Source organism: Agelaius phoeniceus, chromosome 4 (assembly GCF_051311805.1).
Source record: "Agelaius phoeniceus isolate bAgePho1 chromosome 4, bAgePho1.hap1, whole genome shotgun sequence".
In the NCBI taxonomy this organism is placed as follows: domain Eukaryota; kingdom Metazoa; phylum Chordata; class Aves; order Passeriformes; family Icteridae; genus Agelaius; species Agelaius phoeniceus.
Genome location: NC_135268.1, coordinates 37,501,473 through 37,519,766, shown reverse-complemented (window position 1 = coordinate 37,519,766; position 18,294 = coordinate 37,501,473). Strand labels below are relative to the sequence as shown.

The following is an 18,294-nucleotide window of genomic DNA, read 5'->3' as shown; positions in this document are numbered from 1 at the left end:
GAGCAGCCAAGTATTTTTACTCAATGAAATTCAAGTTTTAAACTCAAACTACAAGAAGCACTTAATCAAGTTACTGGCTGACATTCCATTAATCCTCCATGAGAAAATAAGAGCAGCTACCACCTCTTCAGAAAGACCTCAGCTAGGAAAACCACATGCAGCATTTTCTTTGGGACAAAATATTGGGCAAGAGATTCCACTGTCTTTTTAAAATTTGCAAAAAAATGACTAGAGTTTGGGTTTCAGCTCCCAAATATTTGCCTGCATGTATCAAATCTTTAACACTGCAGTATAAAAAACCATTGAAATTAATTTTATATTGTTAGTATAGCAAATGACCCCATGCCAGGTCAGTGCAAATAAGGAAAATCTTGGCTGGTCTTGGCCTAGGAAAATATAAAGTATGTCAAATAGATGTCTCTCAAGTGTGTGATAAAAATGCATCTTTGCTCCCTGCAGCAGTATGGTATCTGACCTAAGAGCATTAGAGAAGAGAGACCATATTGAATGCTTTCATTTCCCCATAAAATGCTGATCATGATAGTTCAGACATGCCAGATGGAAGTACTAGTGATAAATGGCGTTGATGCCTCAGGAGAAATGAGCTAGTAAAGTTATATTATGTTCAGTTGGGATTTTAAACATGTAATATATTTAAAACTGTTATTCTCCTGCAAAATCATACTCCTAATGATTCAGTGCCATATCACATATGGGGGAAAAAACTCCTGCCACATTTACTACTATGAAAAGCAGATTTTCCACATCACAACAAAACATCTCTACACACAGCAAATATAATACTTTTTAATACATATAAATCTATGCATGAAATGATGAACGAGTCTAGGAAAATATAAAAATGTTATTGCTCCTTTATTCCCTATGTATTACAATATATATCTGAGAACAGTGAGATAACACAATTCTAAATTAGATAACCTCACATTTCTAACAGGCCTTTTGTTCTTTCCTAAAATTAATTAGGAATTTTGTACTAAACTCTGTCATTTGCAATAGGGGGTACAAGGCTGGTTTTAATTCCTAATTTGACCTGGATAGCAGTTTAACTCCTACTAGAAGATCTTTCAAGAAATTTTACTTATCTAGACATAATTTATGTCTTCTCCAGAAGCAACTCTATGGAATCTTCTCTTTGAATATCAGAGAATTTTAGAGGGATAAGGTAGATATTCTGTAAGTCAGTCTCATTCAACAAAACCTAAGGACTCAGAAGGTTGCAGGTAATTTGCCAGACATCCCATACTCTAGTTGTATTCCAAGAACTTACTGTCACTTGTCACTTTACTAGTGATATTCATTCTCCATTCATTCCTTCTTACTAAATTGCCTTCCACAAGCAGCATTCTCTTCCTCTTCCATCACAGAGAGTTGAAACACCAGTGAAAAGAAAGGAAGTAACAACCAGCAGAGTTGTTAACAGAGGTATTGCTCAGCTGTTCATTTTAGACTAATAGTGAGAGACACCTTTTCCTAAATATCACCTTTTCCATGTGTGCTCATGGGTAGCTACCATTTTTTTTCATGTGTCTAGGTTAAGAACATGCTGAAAAAGCACATGACTAATTTGTTTTTGGAGAGGAGGCAGAATGCCTACAGGGAGACTGTTATATCCAAGTCAGTGAGGACCAATCGCAACTTTCTGGAAATCAGAGTGTTGATGGAAATGAGAAAACATATCCAGATAATACATACTTGAAAATGCCATGCATACTCACTATTCTTTCTAAAACAGAAAGAAATGAACAGATTTTAGAACCCAAATTATCTGTAAATCCTTGAAGAATAGAGGTGCAAGAAGAACTCTGATTTGCCATGCTTTTTGTGCGTATTGCTCAAACTTTTTGTCCTTTGGCAACTTGAAATTTAATTTCCTTTGTCTAACTCTTCTTATTTAATTTTATTAATTAAAAGGCAGTCAAATTTAGAAGAAGAAATATTACAGAGGTGTGTAAGAAAATAAGACAGTGAAAGTCTATCACGTAAAGATTAATTTGTCCAATTTCAAAATGTATATTACAATATTTTATAGCTGACAGGTGATCATGGGCAGATAGTCATTACAATTTATCACAGCAGGAAGTTGTTAAAATGACAATATGGGCAGGTATAAAATTATATGAAGGAAAAGTTATAGAAGATAATTTTGAAACTCTAACAAACTTGTCCTTTTAAAGTTTCAATCACCAAAAGAGCATGATCCAAATCTAATCTAAGTTTAGAAAGACAGAGTTGGATCAGAATTTCCTGTCTGGGGGCAGGGGGGGAATTATGCAGAAAAATTTCCATTGTTACTTCCCCCTATTAATCAAAATTTATGTTTCATTACACAGGAATTGTGTAAAAGTTTTTTCTTCTCCTTGTTTTGAATTTATTGGCTGCTATTCCAAGAAAGAGAGAATGGGTGTCAAACCCCAATTTATGCCTTTGCAAATTTCTCTCTGTCTCCACTTTTGCAACCCTATCATTTATCAAGAGTAGCCACATGTTATTTTTGTGTGGAAAAGGAATGTCCTTTGGCACTGATCAGCCTTGAGTGAAGTTTTATAGCAGTCTTATAAATTTCTCAATAGCAGGGCTTATAATGAAATTGCATAAAGTACTGTGACCTAGTCTGCTAGTTGGCACACTAGGCACTGCTGAATGGGGTCCTTGTTAGGAACTAACAAAAGGAGCTTGAAATTTTTCTTCCCTATTGCTGCTAGCACTGCTCATTGCTTCTACAGTTCTGGAATTAAAAGGTCCATGAGTTCGGATATTATGGGCTTTTCTTTGGGCTTTCTGTGCTCCATTTGGTTACTGGGATCCATTGCAAGAGTAGGCCCTTAGATCATAAGATCACAAGCTGTTGGAGGAAGGATTGTATTGTACAATGGGGTACAATGTCTAGCCCAGAGGAACTGATCAGACACTCTAGAGATGCTGTCGCAATAGAAACACTAACAAATAGTTAAAGTGAAGTATCAGTTTTATGCTTTATGGTATGCAGAGTTAGCAGGGGTATTAAGCTCTTTCTGAGATCTAATTCTTTCAAATTTTTTTCTCTGCATTCAAGACTGAAAATGTCTCTCTTAAAGGAGGTATATTCATAGAACCTAATGAAAAAGCTGTTTCTGTCAGGAGCACTTTAATAATGAAATACTGAAAGGAGGGAGAAAGTGCAACAAACATTCTAACCTTTCCTTTATTTTACTTCCTGAATTTTAAAATCATCTCCATGATCTGCAACTTTGAAACCAAACCAACCATTCAGGCAGGTGATGCTGGGTTTCAGACCACCACTACTTAATAAGCAAATGCTCGTTTTAATAATTTGTTTATATTTTAGCTTTCTATACAATCAATACAGAAGCCCTTCCAACCCTCACTTAAATTAAAGTGGGATTAAGCGAACCATGACTACTGACCACACTATAAAGCATTTCCTTAAGTTCAAGCATACATTATTCTCTATCTCAGGATAAGGAAAAGAGTAGTCTCACAGCAAAGCACAGTTCATTACCACGAAAGCTACAATCTAATTGTATTTAGCTAAGCTTTCAAATTAGCTTGTTAGAGGTGACTGTTCTGTGCTATGTATGCAGAAACACAAAATATAACCTTTTCAATTGTAAAACAATATGCCTCAAGACGACACAGTCGTCAGGTAAAAAGTATTACTAATTTACACGCATCTTAAACCAAAACCTGTTTTGACATGTATGTTGGTGTTTCTTAGCATTTCTATTCAGGTGCCAGCTGGTGAGTAATGAGATTCACACTAAGTAGCACCACCCACATAAAAACCATATGAGAGAACAGACAGGACATTCACAATTCATATGAATCCCTGTGGAAATTTTCAGGTAGGTGGGACCACTCAGCCAGATAAGGGGAGTTGGGCTGAATCTGAAAAGAGAAGTGAGTCCATCTGTGTTTGAAATGGATTCCAAAACACAGTCACAGCATTTTTAAATTCCTGTTACTTGAATGTATTCACTCAATCCTTAAAGCAAAATTTAGTTGCTGGAACCCAGAATGTCATTATGATGCTCAATACTGATGGGGTGAAATTTATTTGAGTACAGACCTGGAGAAAGTTCTCTAATACCTTATAATAAGCACCCTATTGAGAAAATAAGTGAAATATCTACAATGCTCTGCACTTCATGGGGAAAAATTCTGGCTTCTGCTGAAGCCAATGGCAAAACTTTCTTCTTTCAATGAAGAAATACCTCACCAGTGAGATAAAATACAGAGCGAATTTGCAAACCCTTAAGCAAGGATTAAGTAAATGTAAAGTCCTTTATAATCTTTGTACAATGAATGGATTTTGTATTTTTCCTCCATTTTCTGAAACACCCACAATTCACTCACTGAAAATGAAATGTAGGAATATAGATTTTTTTAAAAAGTTTTTAAACATTACTATAATAATGTGTTTTTAAAAATGTAACATTTTGTCCCTCATTGTACCATTTGCATACTCACAAAGTCTAATTATAAATGTGCAATGGAACATAAAATGCCATGTGAAATAAGCAAGAGAAATTGATTTCATGTATTTTTAGCATATCTCACTCACCACTGTTCTACACAATATAAAAAGAAAAGCATTTTCAACCTTATTTGTCCAATTATAACAGATTGCAAAAGCATAATTACTGTTCAGAAACTTCCAATTTTGTCTACATGAAATTGAATGTCTCTTACAACAATATAGACTTGTATCCATGTAGGAGGTCTTGGTTTATTCATCTATTGTTATGAATAATAAGGTTTTAATCGACTACTCAGGACTGCAGTCATGCTATGCTGGCATTGAAAATCATGGATGTCTAGTCCAGAGGCAGAAGTTACCCAGATGAATATTCATGAACTTAACTAAAATTCCAGTTAAAATTCAATTCCATCACTTTATTAATACTATCTGCTTATATTTAAAGTACTTCTGAGAACAACATCAAACATTATTATCTGAGAAAGACGATTAAGTAGCTTTTTATGTCCAAAATGTTCATGCATGACTGTAACATCCATATGTATAAGTTTAATACATTTCCTTCTGTCACTTTCATACATTATTTAACTGAACAAAATTCAATAAAACACAGACTCAATAGTTCACTTGTCAACATCAACTACAGTTTGCACAGGCTTTTCCAGCTAATCCATCTGAATGTAGTCCTTCTTTGCATTTCTTGAGTCAACTTATTGCATCTCAGTTTACCAGAATAAGCCAAAGTGTTTAAACATGAAAAACATGAATTTCACTTCTTTTTGCAGGTTTTTTCTCTACTGCTCATAAGACCTAATAGCCTGAATAAATTCTATGCAATCTCATCCAGTCGGTGTAGTGCTGTCTTTCCTTTTGGCCTCTCCAAGCCCCTAGAGAAAACATTTTCTATTCATGCTGCCTTAAATAAGCAAGGAAAACAAGGGATTGGGGAGTACAAAACTAAGTTACTGAGTAAACTGAAAGCAAAGAATTCCTCCACAAGTTTTTTGTCTGTTCTTTTAGAAGAGACAGGGTGGCCTCAAGTTGCATCATCTTTCTTGGTGCAGTCCTACTATCAGAAAACCTGAACAAATCTCAAAAGTCATACTCAGGCTACTGTGACTGACACATGCAAAACATATCAAGGACTGCATATGCTTGAGGACTGAACCTTTATTCCAAAAATCTGTTTTGTGAAACTGAATAAATTAGATGTTTGATTAAAGATAACATCAAGGAAAAGTACCAAGAGGAAAATTCTGAGTAACAAAAGGATTTTTTCCATGTGGTCAAATTAGAAGATGAGAGTACTTACATAATATAGTTTTTGGAGTTCAGAGAGGATAAAGACAATCTAACTGTGTTGTCCCCCAAATCACTTTGCAATGATCAGCCTCTCCTTTGGAGAGATGGTAGATATGGAGATATCTTGCAAAATTACATGGAGATGTGCACAAATGAGAAGGGAAAATCCCTACTTATGCTTATTTCCTAGGCCTTTTATACATTTTGAAAAAAAAAAACCAAAAACCACAGAATGCAATGGCAAGGTATAAAAATAGAAATCAACGTATATTTTAAATGAGATGCAAAAACCCACAATATGTAGGCCTTGGTCTTTTTTTGCCCCCTTTTTACCACTCCCTTTGTAGCTTTACTTGTTAGCCAGTTTTCTCCTATGTCCTTCTGTGCAGAACAGATATGCCTCTCTGATTGCTTGGAGGTTTAATGTTTCCAGCTTGGCAAGGAGAAATATGATTGTGACTCCTGAAGCAGGTATTTAAATGCCTGATCAAAACGTTCAACAACAGATGTAATTAAATAGGCTCTAATTCTACTTATGTGATTCAACATAAAGGAAGGAGCTCTATTACTTAGTGTTTTTGTCATTGCTTGGAGAAATGACCTTAATTTATTGTAATTTCCAGCTGGAAGATTACCAAATTGATTTTGAACTTAAGTAGCCCTGTGGGTGCAGAGGCATTTACTGCCAGATTACATGAAGCACACTGATCACTTCCAATTATAAAAAACTTATTTTTATTAATAAATAAGTTTACAGTTTTGAATAAATAAGTCCTACAGTTTACTTTTCTGTTAGAATCATCTTACTTTTTTTTTAGGTCCACCAAATCTCAATCTTCCACCAAATAGCTAATCAAAGTATATTTACAAAAGAAAATACAAGTTATATAGTGTATACATAAAGGTATAATTTTGTGTACCATATGAATTAAGGCAAAATAAAGTAGAGGTTTGTGTGACTGGGCTGAATTTTGCACAGGATAACCAGGTTTATGCAACTGATCTTAAGAGAAATCTTTTAAAGTTTTTAATGACAATATGTTAAAAAAAAATTAAGTTTTATAACTCATCTTACCATAAAGAAGATCGTGCAGTCCAGCTCAAACTCCAAGCCATGTGTATCACAGTTCAAATGTTCATTAAATTTCCCAGCTTCAGTAGAATCTTCTGGTTACAGACAGCTATTTTATATGAAAAAGGTGTTATATACAAGGAAAAAGATAGTGTTTAAAATTACAGTGAACAAGCCACAGTGGATCAAAATAAGAGCCCTAACTCAGACTCAAGCCATGGAATAATTTCACAAAATTTGAAAGTTTAAAAACAAATTACAAATGGAAAATCGCAGCAAGGTAGGTACGCACATTAAAAAATAACAAGCATGATCAGATTAAGGACATTTTGTGACTACAATCACTAATGACAAATCTCAGCAATGCTTTATGATGCCAAATTTGAGAACTTTAACAAGTCTTTTAATCTCATATATAATGCCTTTCCAATAAACTTAATCAAAATGCAAAATATATTTCTTTTTTCTTTATGTTACTCCTCTTCCCATTCTCTGTAAAGCTTTATGAGTGATCATCATTCTTGAGCTGGAAGAAGACCAGGTTATATACATTTGAGATCTGATGAAAAACTATCAATTTTTCACCTGCATATCATGTAAAAAAAATTAGCTGTCAGAAAATATCACTACATTTCACCATGTTATACTGAACTCAATTTTTCAGACTAGTTCTGCTTGGTCTACAGAGATGGTACCAGAAATACTTCTGAACACCTTACAAAACACAATATTGGTCAGGACCCCCATGAAGAGCTTTTACTGGAGAGAGACCCAAAACAGTTACTAATTTTGGAATAGAGAAAGGGTATATGTGGATGCACACGTGCATGTGTCTTAGCATTTGTACTTAAAATACTTTCTCCCAGAGAATTTTAATTGGATGCTTTTCCTGTTCTTTATTAAAGTATGCACTTGCTGATATCTCATATATTTTTCATAGTGAATATGGTTAGGAAATTAGAAATCCAGAGGCAATGCCTGGAAGGGGATCTTTAACATTCAGACAGGATTCCTGCTCAAATTGGAGCGTTTGTCATGCTTATTGTGGTGATATCATAATCTGTGCACAAAATAACTAAATCTCATTCAGGGATGAGTGCAGTACACTCCTACAGAACTAAATGTGGTTCAAAGCTAGATTAAACTTCCACTGTGGTCCAAATACCTATTACGTTTCTTGTCACTTCTCTGTGTTTTTGTATAAAATACCTACAAGAAATTCATATCTGTCACAAATAATTGCATTCTGATCCATCACTGGAGCCAACTGAAACCAATTCCACCCCTGATTAATGCAGAATGGCTTCTTTCTTTGTGTATACATAAGGAAAGATTAAATGTTCATTTATGATTGTTTCATTTTTTCACTGATAATATGATATATTTATTACTATGTTTTCCAAAGTGGCTGCACTGTAAGTTGTTTTCTTTTCTCAAAAATTCCAACGCCTGAATGAAATTCTTTACTTGTTTAGTGTTTTAGAAATATTGTGCTATTTAAAAATTTTTACTTCAACTGAATGGTCAAAGAATTTCATTAGTAGCTATTAATTTGGGATCCAAAATGTGTTGAATGCCTACATGAAAACTCCAGAATTTCCAGTACTTCCTCTCTACCTGTTAAGTTTGTCCCACTTCCTCGGTACTGAAACCAAGACTCTTTTCACCACTTTCAGAATATTGAACATATATTGAAGCATTACCAATAATGGGGCTCTCAATGCATTTCTGAGCAAGTTGGAATTGTGACTGCCTGGGTGTCATCAGCTTGGATGCTTGAAAACATTCTGAAAAGATACATGACAGCAAAGTCTGCAAAATAACCCAACACAGTGAGGGGGAATCACAGAGTGAAGTTAAACCCTGTGCTATGCATTATGAGTTCACCGAGCACAAAGCCAGGCCATTTAGGACTAAAGGCCTACATAAAGCACTGAAAACATCTTTCATGACCCTAGGCAGACATGGAACTTGTCAGGCTCTGGAGTTCCTCTTGACAGAAGCTGCATGAACTTGGGCTTCACTGCAGGTGCACCCATCACTCGCTGCCCTTTCTGGAGAAAATGGCTGTCTGACCACCAGAAGCATTTTCTGGGCTTTGTCTTACAGCCACTGCTTTCCTGAATCATAGCAATGGAAGAAAAGCAGAACATCCTGTTCAACCAAACTGCCATCCCTGACTTCCCACAGATGAATATATGTCACTTCAATCCTTGGCAGCTGATCACCAGCTGAGAAAGTGACATGACAAATAATAATAACTTAAACTTTATGGAACAGATCACTTTTCACAAGACCAGGTGTTTACCACAGAACGTTTTTAGGTGTACTCACCTGCCAAAACCCACTCTCCTGAGGAAGGTAATATGAGATAACTAACTATCTGTGTCTATGTGCTGACTCTCATTGGTGATATTATCAGTGAGAGTTTATGAACACTGGAGTCAGCATGGCAATGTGATATTGATAGCATACTCTTTTCAGTAAAGCTACAGGCATGAGACTGAACCATTTTTATTTCAGTAGTTGGCAGTTCAAGTGTTCCTCTCCTAGTTTCACAGTCTAAAACACCTGGTACAATGCTTTGCTGTGTGATTTCTGAATTAAAACCAGCAATTAAAAGATCACTTTTACCAATACAGGACTCTCAAGTCTAATCACACTCCTGCAGCATTGCTGAGTTCGTACTATGTGAAGTTTGCTAGAATGCTGTCTGAACTGGGGACAGGAGAAGGTATGTGACGTGCATGAGGACATCACAGAAAGGTTTGCACATTAGGCACATCAAATCCTTAGGCACCTACCTTAGCACACAGTGCACAGTGTGTAGGCAGCATCATCCTTTATTGTTCAAATTTTAATGCAAGACGTCATGAGATAATCCAGTTTTACCTGAAAGCAAATGAAGAAAAATAGACATTTCTATTAGACTCAGCTCTACCTGGATACTTCAAATGAAAGAGTATTTAAGACAACTAGATGGCAAGCAAAAAGAAAGGCGGTATTTCTGAAGGTTTTATTTCCACAGAGGGGAAAAAAAGACTAAAACAGAAACTTTTGTATGTGTTGTGTACAGAGTTGAAAAGAAAGAGTAAGAAGCCTGAAGCAGTTTGGAAGATTTTTCTCAGACACTCTGGGGAAAATTTCAAAAAATCCTATAGAAAAGGAAGGCTTATATTTTTACCAAAAAACCCCACCCAAAATATAAAGGCCAACCTCCCCAGCACCTGAAGTTTAACAGGATAGTAGAAACACTGCAGAATTTCTGAAATACTGAAGAAAGTTTTTACTTCAAGGACAAGTGAAAATAAGGGGCTTACTGAAATCCTGAGAGTAAAAGGATATCACTGAGCTCAGAAAATAAATAAATTCCTGAGAAGTGAACCCAGGGAAGAAATGCACAAGAATAAAGATCTGAACTGTAGTATATGAACCAGGAAATTATATCAGACAAAATTTTAAATTTAACTATTGCCACAAGAAACATTATACCCAGAAGCAGCCTGTGACCTCTTCATCAGCTGTGTTTTTTTAAAGCCAGGAGTGGGTGCAAAGGCACCCTCCAACCTGCTACTGTTTGCCAGCTAGGTAGAGAGGCCATTTGTATTCATATGTTGAATTCTGCCAGAAAGGAAAGTGACAATCCAGCTTAAAATATTCCTTGCCCATACTGAAAGAATGTGATGAATGTTTGCAAATGCTTCAAGCACTGTTTTATTGTAAGATTAAATGCCTCTTATTTGGATGCTTACTCTTTTTGAGAGTCATATCTGCTCACACTTAGCAAAATTATTCCTGTCAAGTCCAAGAGTTCCATTTTCTGTTGGACTTCTTTGATCTCATCAGCACCTCTTAAGTAAACTGCATTTCTTTTTGTTTTCATGCACTCCAAAGGCTCATTTTCAAAATTAGTTCCTTATACATAACTATTCATTAGGATTTCTGAATTACTTAGAGTAATCGACATTTTAGGAATAAAAGTATTCACCTATTAGAGAGGCATTTATTAGCACCCTATGCAGCAGTAGATTATAAAATTTACCATCATGTAACAACATTAAGGATCCAGAACACTCTCTGTAAGTGGTGCTGTCTTAAGGACTTCTAAAAAATGGTGTCTCTGAAACCCACAAAAACATTCCATCTAATCAGAGGGTCTTGGCTTTGGCCTGAAGTGGGAGGGGAAGGGAAGGGAAGGGAAGAAGGGAAGGGAAGTCTTATGGATAAAATATAATGAGGAAGAAAAACAAAAATTATTTCATATCACAGGGTTCTCATCTGTTCCTGAAACACATATATGCATATAAAGTACAGACATGGGTGCGAAAAAAAATCAATCCTTTTCTCATCTCTCTCTGTACAGACAAGTGGCTTCATGTACTTATTGGAATAGCCTTTACCACCCTCCTGCTCAAATGAGAGATCAGAGATAAGGCCATGACCCTTGGAGTCTGGCTCTATTTAATGCTTTGGAATCTCTTAGAGATCCAGTTTAGAGCAGTGAGTTTGGGATTGCATTGATGAATGTTTTGCACACAGTTTAAAAGGGATGAGCATTTTTGGACTGTGGCAAATTTCAATAATTCGTTAAAGCAAACACTGATCTAACAAGAAAGCTAAGAGCTACATGCCTTTTGAAAACTTTGAAACATTTAATTTACCTTGCTGCATTTTCGCCATTACCCTGGCAACAAGCTCTCTTACTGGATATGTACTACTTGACACCCAACCTTTGGTATAATTCTACATTTTCTTTTCATTTAGAGTTGGATTTTCCATAAATTACACACCAAAGGACTCCAAAGATGAAGAATTGAAGAAGAACAGGTGAATATTTGTCACAGTAATTTGTTGTCCTGATGACATTTGATCATGTAAGAAGTTGATTTCCATTTGGTGCAAGGGGCATTAGTGCTCAAAAACAGCCTGGAAGGGTTTCATTACCAAATCCATTACAGGAAAACGAGCATAGAGCAGAAATATTGTGAGGGCAGCACCATTCAGAAAATATAGCTTTATATAGTTTTTATATCTAATAACTGCTGAAGGACATGATTCTAAAAGAGAATTGAAAGCACATGCAGTTTCCTGTATTTTGAATCCTATCATTTGATGAAATATTTTGCAGGAATTTTTAATGTCCTTTAGGACCATTAGCAGGATTTTTTAATTATAAGTAGATCTTAAATCTGTCTCTGGACAGGGTAAACATTCTTTTTTCTATGAAAAAGTTCACATCTAATTAGTTTACTGCACGTTTTCACTTTATTTTTCACTATAATTAATCCTGTACTTAATTTTTTCCATATCAGCACATTTCAGTGTTAAGCTGCTATTTATAATGAGTTTGAATTATGTCTTGATTTGGTTCCTTCCATTTATATGTGTGCTCCACATTCAAAACAATATTATGGTCATTCTGATTTTTCTTCTAATTTCTGGCACTGCTTCAAAACAACAATTTATAAAACACTAAATGAATTACACATTCTGAACTTAGGTAAACGATACTAAGGAAATACAATTATATATGCCAAGTGTCCAGTTGCCCATGTAAGAAACCCCTTACAGCATCCATCACTAATGGAAATGCCTCTTCCAAAGAGAAATCCTGCTCTTACTTGAAGACAGTTGGAGATTTCAGTGTGTGCCAAGCTAGTAATTTCTGACAGGCAGTTCTTTGCCTCTTCCACTAAAGTCATGCTGAAGGCTGTGTTTGCACTTGGATTCAGTAGGCAAATCCCCCACAAAGCTCAGAGAACAAGACTGAGAATTTTGCATTGACAGATTTAGTGTGAGTTTAATCTTCTGCAAAATACTTTCACTCTGATTCAGAAGTTGGTTTGGTAGTATGTTGCAAAAAATTCTGTATATTTTTCTTTTTTTGTCCTAAGATAGTCTGGCAAGTATGATATAAAGATGATGAGCAGGAATTCTGACAAGGTCAGTAGAAAAGAAAAGCAAAGCAAGAGGTTCAAATGTACTGAGCAGGATCTCAGAATATGTAGTGCCTATGTTTTGTGCTATATTTGCAAAAATACCTGCTGGGTGTTTTACTGGCTCAACTCAAGTCAGTGAAAGTTTTACCCTCAAGTATGCTGGAATCAGAAACCTCATCCTTGGCTTTATCATTCCAGACCTTACATTCAGCACAAAGCAGGCATTTAAAATGAAATTTCCTGAAAGGTGGTTGCAGTCAGGTGGGGGGTGGTCTCTTTCTCCAGGCAGCAACTGACAGAACCAGAGGACAAAGTCTTAAACTGCACCAAGGGAAATACAGCTTGGATATTAGGAAAAGGTTTTTATGGAAAGAGTGATAAAGTAATGGAATTGTCTGCCCAAGGAGATGGTGGAGTCACCATCTCTGGATGTGTTTAAAAAAAGATTGGATGTGGAACTCAGTGCCATGGTTTAGTTGAGGTGTTAGGGCTGGGATGGACTCGATGATCTTGAAGGTCTCTTCCAACCTTGTGATTGTGTGATTCTGTGAATCACATCACCAAATGTCATGCCAGCATCTGATAACTTTGTGAACACTAGGACAGTTGTCATTTATGTTTTTGGTCTGCCTTCTGCAGCTTCAGCTTCAACCACATTGACTTCCAGGTGTGTGAAGATCTGTCAAGTCACCTTTGTTTACTGTGTATGTGACAAATCCCGTGGTTCTTATAACTCCAACTAAATTCTGAAATCAATAGCATTTTCAGTTCCTTCATTTTCTCACAAGTATAATTATTAATATAAGACACAAATTTAATGGAGCTGCTATCTAAGAACCATCATTTACATTTACTTGAATTCATTTTCTTGCTCACACCAAAACAAGACAACCACCAGTTATTCTTAATGCCATATGTACAAAACCTCTCCTGCACAGTTCCTGTGAAGCCTGTGGTTAAGTCAGGCTGTTGTACACAAGTGATCAGGTCCTTTTGTCAAACTGAAGCACTATTTCAATGCTGAAAGCAGATAATTTGACTTTATAAAAGGTAAAATCTCTGAGCTTTGTAGAAGCTTAGATCGACTCTTCCTAGATGTTTTCTTTATTGGCTTAGAAGGAGAGTTTTTGTTATTCTGAACCATAAATCACAGTCTTGTTTGAAGTAGACCTACTATTTTGGGGGAGTACAATAACACTCTGACATGCTAATTTATGGTTTTACATGTTGGCTCCATTGTCCACTGTTTAAGATAAGGCAACTCACCCTAAGGTTTTTTTTCTGTTCTCAGCAGAGAAATAAATCTGTAAATAAATCCAGAATGAATGCTAAAAGGAAACTGCTTGCACTATTAAGGTTTGAAATGTAGAAGCAAATACATGGAATTTACATTTTAGCAAACTTCCCCTAGAATCATGTTTATCAGGATTTATTTAAATCCTTTATATACTTTTTGGAAGGTATTCTGAAAGGCAAGAAATCTGATACTGAATGCCTGACATGAATATAATCAAACCTTATTCAATTAGGTAATTTTGCAATACATGAAAAAAACTGAAATGCCAAAAAAAAAGATAATAAAATAAAAAATGCCTTCCCCTCCGAGATGCAAACTTAATTTTATTATAATTTAGAGTTTTAATTCCTGTCCTGATGCGACATAAAACTTGGACAGACGAGTGGATAGACACATTCAAAAGCACAGGTAATTTCTTTGCCTTGCTTGGGTGATCTATTCTGGCTGATATAATCCAGTGAACAGCAGCAGCATCCCAGTGAGCTCTGCCTAGTACAGATCACTCTCCCACTTTTGTGGTGTGATTTAAATGCCTCAGCCCTTGTATTCCTGCCTCCCCCCACTCCCAGTTTCAACGTTTGTACTTGATACACAGCCTTGGAAATTTTGTACTCTGCACTGATCTTCCCTGATGCAATGAAAACAAGAAGTATTTTTCTCCACTTAGGCCAAACTGTACTCTGATATCTGAAGAAAATAAGGATAGACAATCTTTAACAAGCATGGAAGAAACTGTGCCTGTTATTTCATGGCCAATAAGCTGCTCACAGAAAATAGGAGAGAAGTACTGGTCAAAGATAATATGTTTAAGGTTTATCTGAACATGGCAACTCTGGCCAGCTCACTATCAGGAATTCAGAAAATATATCTGATTAATTATTAAAATTTATCTTAGATTAGATGGGAGATTTAGGCTTACCTGACATGAGAGTCCTCATGTTTATACATTACAGGGAGAAGGAGGGCGAGATACATCTATTATTTCTCTATTAGTTTTTAAATTCTCTGCTAGCTTTGCCAAATGGTTTCACTGTCACTAACATTGACATTAATTTCCGTAAATATTCTTCAAGTGCAAAGCTACATGATATGCAACTTATTTGCAATAACTCACTGATCTTTATTATAGCTGTCAGGTGATGCTGAAATTAGAGCAACACCAAAGACATTGCCAGAAGTCTCTGAATCTGATATTTTAATTCCTAATACGTAACATGTATCTTCAGTATTTTGAGCCTACCATGGTATGAAATTTTGATCATTAAAAATAATTTTGACTATTAGTCTCATTCTACTATAAAGATGGAGTGAAAAATTCCAACTTTGTGCTAATTTTTCCAAATTGCTTGGTCTTCAGCCAAAAATGACAGCAGGTCTTTGATTGCCCACGCTTTTGCCTGTCTGCCATAAAAGGCATAATTTTTGAAACCTTCAAAGTCAACTTTCTTTTGAGCATCCAAGCAGCCATAACAGGACAAAGAATATCATCACCACACCAGTGAGCAGCTGAAGCTACCATCAGGTTTGTGTTTGCCTGTTGAAATACGACATAATCTATATAACATTTTGTAATACAGCCATGCTGTACACTTTTTGGAGTTTAAATCAGATGAATAAAGTGGGAAATTAGTAGCTTGGGGCTCAGATTTAGAGACAATAAATTTCATCAACATTTCTGATATGCATCCTGGAAGGACAGGGTGTTTTAATAAAAAAACTAGACCCTTGGATAGAATACAATATGATAAGAGAGATGAGCATTTCCATCTCTGATTCCCACTTCTGTTCTGAACCTATTCTTATTCCTTCAAAAAACCTCAACCAACCATCCAAAACAAATTTAAAAAAAAACAAAAAAGCCACCAAAAATCCGTAAAACAAAAAATCCCCTCCAACCCTGAAGCTCAGAAACACAGGAAATAAGTAGAGACAGAAACTGTTTAGCTGAATGAGATCAAATTTAAGTGCCTCCAAGATTACCTGTTGCAAGTGCACCTGTCAGACAATTCCTGACATTAGAATTCATGTCAGAAAGTAAGGATTAACCAAATCAGCCATTAGCAAGAAACACAGAAAGAACAAATACTTACAGAAGTACTGTAAGGCCTAAAGGGTACACTCACCTGTCTCAAACACTGTCAAGACCACAGAAGGAACATGACATAAGCTCCCATAGAGACAACTTGAGATAAGCACAGAAGGCAGGAATCTGAGACAGGAAAGCCCTAATTCCAGCCCTGGCAGAAGTGAGATCTGGTAGGAACATTCTGGTTAAACATACCCAGACAAGAATTCCCACTGCTTATGCACATATCACTGATCAGGCAAAGATCACTCCAAGTTAAAGGAATGCACCTCTGTGGATACCTGGAACTTGGACTGCATAAAGATGGTGCCCTCCAGAAGATCAGCTCTGGGACCCCCACCATAAAGAAGCCCGCAGTGAAGAAGGACCAACAGGACACTGGTGGTGACTATCTCTTGATAGCTTGATTTCTCTCTCTCTGTGTCCCTCTCTCCTTCTCTCTTCACTGCCCTCCCTCCCTTTCCCCCCTTCTCTCTTTCTCCTTTTCTTTATCCCCCCTTCCTTCCTCTTTCTTCCTCCCTGTCCCTCTTTTATTTCTTTCTCTTCTATTTCTTTCTCTCTACCTCACATTTGCTGTTGAATAAAACCCATATTACTGACTTCAGCATATGGTCTTGTTTGCACCTTAATTTGGGCAGAAGAGTCTCTCACTAATTGGATCTTAACTGGTAGCTGAAAATGGAATGTTTACATATTGCAATACTTGTCAATCAGTAATCACATCACATTAAAGTGCAACACAGGTTTCATTTCTTCACCCTTTCAGCTCTGAGTGATCTGTGTGTTGCATAAGATTAATCTTCATAAAAACTCCGTATCTTGTTACAGTGAGCTATAGCAAGACTTACCACAATGCTCCCAAAAGGGAATTTTTCTACAATTGAAATATCTACTATACATTCTGAGAGTTGTGCCATAATTATGAAGGTTGAGACATGCTCATATACATTATTGCATGTATAACCTTTGACAAAATGATTGGCCTGTGAGGTTGCCTGATACAGGCAAACATATTATTGCTGGACTTTTGTCCTCTTTGCTGAGCTTCAATCTTTGGCGTTGCTAAATGACATTAATTATTTTGGATACGAATGAATCTTCTGTAACTGAATTATTGGCATTTTTCTTATGTTGTATAATAAAATAGTGGGACCTTTTGTTAACAAAGTGTTAAAGGATGTGATAATGTCAAAAAAACAACTGAATACAGAAAATACTTTCTGTGCACTGTACTGGCCACAGCCAGCTACTGAAGCCACAGATTGTTGCAAAAAATGACGAGTTGCATCTGGGACACACTGCAGTGACCTAATATGCTACATGTTGTTCTGCAAATATCCTACTAAAGCATAGACAATATATTAATATGAAAATATTGCTTCAGTGAAGATTCTTCTCTGTCAATAACATTAAAAATACCTTAAATGGGAATGGAACACACACAGGGTATGTCTCAAAGGGTAAAGGAAAAAGTCTAAGTTTTGGTCTGGATATTTTATTACATTTGCTAATTCAAGCCATAGATTTCTGTCAGAAATAAAATTTACTAATTAAGCTTTGAAAATGATTTCTTCAGAAGCTGCATTTATCTCATATAATGTTATGGGTATTTATTTTATAGTTCCGGGGTTCCTCCGAGCTATCAATTTATATAAACGAGTTACACTTCTTTTCCAAGTGATCATTGCTAACTGATATTCCTGTGTGAAATAATGTTTTTGCAACAATATAATTTCAAAGTTTAGTGCATTTAAAAATAATTTTTATATGAAAATATGCAGCTGAAAGCAAAATGAGAAAAAGCAATGTATAATCTACTTTTTCATATTCAGTTTTAGTTTTCTTTTAAATACTGACAAAACAAGGTAGCCATTGTTTTCTTTCAAAAGGAGTTATTCTTACAAAAGTAAAAATTGGAAAAAGTCTGTTATCTACTTGAATTTTTACTAGATCCTCAGAGATCTTTCCAGTCCCAGGTTAACAAATTGTAAGCTTCTCTTCTTGTAGCCAATAACTGAAAAGAAACAGAGCTGCTTATCTCTTCTTTTTAGTGTAATCAAAGTGAGTTATTAGCAATTGAAGGTTTGTCACTTAATG

At 35.9% G+C, this 18,294-nt stretch overlaps 1 protein-coding gene and 1 long non-coding RNA gene across 7 annotated transcripts in view; one reads left to right on the top strand and one right to left on the bottom strand.

The window, feature by feature from the left end:
* The window catches only part of LOC143693963 (uncharacterized), a 112,996-nt gene that overhangs the window by 12,018 nt on the left and 82,684 nt on the right, over positions 1-18,294 (top strand). For both annotated transcript variants that reach the window (XR_013182090.1, XR_013182089.1), the window contains exon 2: positions 11,640-11,702. This is a non-coding gene — a long non-coding RNA (uncharacterized LOC143693963). The remainder of the gene's footprint in view (positions 1-11,639; positions 11,703-18,294) is intronic.
* The window catches only part of GALNTL6 (polypeptide N-acetylgalactosaminyltransferase like 6), a 539,467-nt gene that overhangs the window by 498,512 nt on the left and 22,661 nt on the right, over positions 1-18,294 (bottom strand). For all 5 annotated transcript variants that reach the window (XM_077177323.1, XM_077177322.1, XM_077177325.1 and 2 more), the window contains 2 exons: positions 9,680-9,767; positions 6,879-6,984 (listed from right to left, as the gene is read on the bottom strand). The gene's annotated coding sequence lies outside the window, so the exon portion shown is untranslated. The remainder of the gene's footprint in view (positions 1-6,878; positions 6,985-9,679; positions 9,768-18,294) is intronic.